This window comes from Amaranthus tricolor, chromosome 5 (assembly GCF_026212465.1).
Source record: "Amaranthus tricolor cultivar Red isolate AtriRed21 chromosome 5, ASM2621246v1, whole genome shotgun sequence".
NCBI lineage: Eukaryota > Viridiplantae > Streptophyta > Magnoliopsida > Caryophyllales > Amaranthaceae > Amaranthus > Amaranthus tricolor.
The window spans coordinates 2901478-2907477 of NC_080051.1; positions in this window are offsets into that span (position 1 = coordinate 2901478).

Sequence of the window (6000 nt, forward strand, 5' to 3'; positions counted from 1 at the left end):
ACAAGGATCAATGATCAATGAAGAATGAACGATGAAGAATGAACAAGGATCAATGATCAATGACGAATGAACGATGAGGAATGAACAAGGATCAATGATCAATGAAGAATGAACAATGAAGAATGAACAAGGATCAATGATCAATGACGAATGAACGATGAAGAATTAACAAGGATCAATGATCAATGAAGAATGAACAAGGATCAATGATCAATGAAGAATGAACAATGAAGAATAAACAAGGATCAATGATCAATGACGAATAAACGATGAAGAATGAACAAGGATCAATGATCAATGAAGAATGAACGATGAAGAATGAACAAGCATCAAAGATAAATGACGAATGAACGATGAAGAATGAACAAGGATCAATGATCAATTAAGAATGAACGATGAAGAATGAACAAGGATCAATGATCAATGAAGAATGAACGATGAAGAATGAATAAGGATCAATGGTCAATGACGAATGAACGATGAAGAATGAACAAGGATCAGTGATCAATGAAGAATAAACGATGAAGAATGAACAAGGATTAATGGTCAACGACGAATGAACGACGAAGAATGAATAAGGATCAATGATCAATGAAGAATGAGCGATGAAGAATGAACAAGGATCAATGATCAATGAAGAATGAACGATGAAGAATGAACAAGGATCAATGATCAATGACGAATGAACAATGAAGAATGAACAAGGATCAATGATCAATGAAGAATGAACGATGAAGAATGAACAAGGATCAATGATCAATGAAGAATGAACGATGAAGAATGAACAAGGATCAATGATTAATGACGAATGAACGATGAAGAATGAACAAGGATCAATGATCAATGAAGAATGAACGATGAAGAATGAACAACGATCAATGATCAATGAAGAATGAACGATGAAGAATGAACAAGGATCAATGATCAATGACGAATGAACCATGAAGAAAGAACAAGGATCAATGATCAGTGAAGAATGAACGATGAAGAATAAACAAGTATCAATGATAATTGAAGAATGAACAAGGATCCATCGTCAATAAAGAATGAAGAAGGATCAATGATCAATGACGAATGAACGATGATGAATGAACAGGGATCAATGATCAATGAAGAATGAACGACGAAGAATGAAAAGGGATCAATGATCAATGACGAATGAACGAGGAAGAATGAACAAGGATCAATGATCAATGAAGAATGAACGATGAAGCATAAACAAGGATCAATGATTAATGACGAATGAACGATTAAGAATGAACAAAGATCAATTATCAATGACGAATGAACGATGAAGAATGAATAATGATCAATGATCAATGAAGAATGAACGATGAGGAATAAACAAAGATCAATGATCATTGAAGAATGAACGATGAAGAATGAACAAGGATCAATGATCAATTAAGAATGAACGATGAAGAATGAACAAGGATCAATGATCAATGACGAATGAACGATGAAGAATGAACAAGGATCAATGATCAATGAAGAATGAACGATGAAGAATGAACAAGGATCAATGATCAATGACGAATGAACGATGAAGAATGAACAAGGATCAATGATCAATGAAGAATGAACGATGAAGAATGAACAAGGATCAATGATAAATGATCAATGAAGAATAAACGATGAAGAATGAACAAGGATCAATGATCAATGACGAATGAACGATGAAGAATTAACAAGGATCAATGATAAATGAAGAATGAACGATGAAGAATGAACAAGGATCAATGATCAATGAAGAATGAACGATGAAGAATGAACAAGGATCAATGATGAATGACGAATGAACGATGAAGAATGAACAAGGATCAATGATCAATGAAGAATGTACAATGAAGAATGAACAAGGATCAATGATCAATGAAGAATGAACGATGAAGAATGAACAAGCATCAATGATCAATGACGAATGAACGATGAAGAATGAACAAGGATCAATGATCAATGAAGAATGAACGAAGAAGAATGAACAAGGATCAATGATCAATGAAGAATGAACGATGAAGAATGAACAAGGATCAATGATCAATGACGAATGAACGATGAAGAATTAACATGGATCAATGATCAATGAAGAATGAACGATGAAGAATGAACAAGGATCAATGATCAATGACGAATGAACGATGAACATTGAATAAGGATCAATGATCAATGAAGAATGAACGATGAAGAATAAACAAGGATCAATGATCATTGAAGAATGAACAAGGATCCATCGTCAATAAAGAATGAAAAAGGATCAACGATCAATGACGAATGGACGATGAAGAATGAACAAGGATCAATGATCAATGAAGAATGAACGATGAAGAATGAACAAGGATCAATGATCAATGAAGAATGAACGATGAAGAATGAACAAGGATCAATGATCAATGATCAATGAAGAATAAACGATGAAGAATGAACAAGGATTAATGATCAATGACGAATGAACGATGAAGAATTAACAAGGATCAATGATAAATGAAGAATGAACGATGAAGAATGAACAAGGATCAATGATCAATGAAGAATGAACGATGAAGAATGAACAAGGATCAATGATGAATGACGAATGAACGATGAAGAATGAACAAGGATCAATGATCAATGAAGAATGTACAATGAAGAATGAACAAGGATCAATGATCAATGAAGAATGAACGATGAAGAATGAACAAGCATCAATGATCAATGACGAATGAACGATGAAGAATGAACAAGGATCAATGATCAATGAAGAATGAACGAAGAAGAATGAACAAGGATCAATGATCAATGAAGAATGAACGATGAAGAATGAACAAGGATCAATGATCAATGACGAATGAACGATGAAGAATTAACATGGATCAATGATCAATGAAGAATGAACGATGAAGAATGAACAAGGATCAATGATCAATGACGAATGAACGATGAACATTGAATAAGGATCAATGATCAATGAAGAATGAACGATGAAGAATAAACAAGGATCAATGATCATTGAAGAATGAACAAGGATCCATCGTCAATAAAGAATGAAAAAGGATCAACGATCAATGACGAATGGACGATGAAGAATGAACAAGGATCAATGATCAATGAAGAATGAACGATGAAGAATGAACAAGGATCAATGATCAATGAAGAATGAACGATGAAGAATAAACAAGGATCAATGATCAATGACGAATAAACGATGAAGAATTAACAAGGATCAATGATCAATGAAGAATGAACGATGAAGAATAAACAAGGATCAATGATCAATGAAGAATGAACGATGAAGAATGAACAAGGATCAATGATGAATGACGAATGAACGATGAAGAATGAACAAGGATCAATGATCAATGAAGAATGTACAATGAAGAATGAACAAGGATCAATGATCAATGAAGAATGAACGATGAAGAATAAACAAGTATCCATGATAATTGAAGAATGAACAAGGATCCATCGTCAATAAAGAATGAACAAGGATCAATGATCAATGACGAATGAACTATGATCAATCAACAGGGATCAATGATCAATGAAGAATGAACGACGAAGAATGAACAGGGATCAATGATCAATGACGAATGAATGAGGAAGAATGAACAAGGATCAATGATCAATGAAGAATGAACGATGAAGCATGAACAAGGATCAATGATTAATGACGAATGAAAGATGAAGAATGAACAAAGATCAATTATCAATGACGAATGAACGAGGAAGAATGAACAATGATCAATGATCAATGAAGAATGAACGATGAAGAATAAACAAAGATCAATGATCATTGAAGAATGAACGATGAAGAATGAACAAGGATCAATGATCAATGAAGAATGAACGATGAAGAATGAACAAGGATCAATGATCAACGACGAATGAACGATGAGGAATGAACAAGGATCAATGATCAATGAAGAATGAACGATGAAGAATGAACAAGGATCAATGATCAATGACGAATGAACGATGAAGAATTAACAAGGATCAATGATCAATGAAGAATGAACAAGGATCAATGATCAATGAAGAATGAACGATGAAGAATAAACAAGGATCAATGATCAATGACGAATAAACGATGAAGAATGAACAAGGATCAATGATCAATGAAGAATGAACGATGAAGAATGAACAAGCATCAATGATAAATGACGAATGAACGATGAAGAATGAACAAGGATCAATGATCAATTAAGAATGAACGATGAAGAATGAACAAGGATCAATGATCAATTAAGAATGAACGATGAAGAATGAATAAGGATCAATGGTCAATGACGAATGAACGATGAAGAATGAACAAGGATCAATGATCAATGAAGAATAAACGATGAAGAATGAAAAAGGATTAATGGTCAACGACGAATGAACGACGAAGAATGAATAAGGATCAATGATCAATGAAGAATGAACGATGAAGAATAAACAAGGATCAATGATCAATGAAGAATGAACGATGAAGAATGAACAAGGATCAATGATCAATGACGAATGAACAATGATGAATGAACAAGGATCAATGATCAATGAAGAATGAACGATGAAGAATGAACAAGGATCAATGATCAATGAAGAATGAACGATGAAGAATGAACAAGGATCAATGATTAATGACGAATGAACGATGAAGAATGAACAAGGATCAATGATCAATGAAGAATGAACTATGAAGAATGAACAACGATCAATGATCAATGAAGAATGAACGATGAAGAATGAACAAGGATCAATGATCAATGACGAATGAACCATGAAGAAAGAACAAGGATCAATGATCAGTGAAGAATGAACGATGAAGAATAAACAAGTATCAATGATAATTGAAGAATGAACAAGGATCCATCGTCAATAAAGAATGAAGAAGGATCAATGATCAATGACGAATGAATGATGATGAATGAACAGGGATCAATGATCAATGAAGAATGAACGACGAAGAATGAAAAGGGATCAATGATCAATGACGAATGAATGAGGAAGAATGAACAAGGATCAATGATCAATGAAGAATGAACGATGAAGCATAAACAAGGATCAATGATTAATGACGAATGAACGATTAAGAATGAACAAAGATCAATTATCAATGACGAATGAACGATGAAGAATGAATAATGATCAATGATCAATGAAGAATGAACGATGAGGAATAAACAAAGATCAATGATCATTGAAGAATGAACGATGAAGAATGAACAAGGATCAATGATCAATTAAGAATGAACGATGAAGAATGAACAAGGATCAATGATCAATGACGAATGAACGATGAAGAATGAACAAGGATCAATGATCAATGAAGAATGAACGATGAAGAATGAACAAGGATCAATGATCAATGACGAATTAACGATGAAGAATGAACAAGGATCAATGATCAATGAAGAATGAACTATGAAGAATGAACAAGGATCGATGATCAATGATCAATGAAGAATAAACGATGAAGAATGAACAAGGATCAATGATCAATGACGAATGAACGATGAAAAATTAACAAGGATCAATGATAAATGAAGAATGAACGATGAAGAATGAACAAGGATCAATGATCAATGAAGAATGAACGATGAAGAATGAACAAGGATCAATGATGAATGACGAATGAACGATGAAGAATGAACAAGGATCAATGATCAATGAAGAATGTACAATGAAGAATGAACAAGGATCAATGATCAATGAAGAATGAACGATGAAGAATGAACAAGCATCAATGATCAATGACGAATGAACGATGAAGAATGAACAAGGATCAATGATCAATGAAAAATGAACGAAGAAGAATGAACAAGGATCAATGATCAATGAAGAATGAACGATGAAGAATGAACAAGGATCTATGATCAATGACGAATGAACGATGAAGAATTAACATGGATCAATGATCAATGAAGAATGAACGATGAAGAATGAACAAGGATCAATGATCAATGACGAATGAACGATGAACATTGAATAAGGATCAATGATCAATGAAGAATGAACGATGAAGAATAAACAAGGATCAATGAT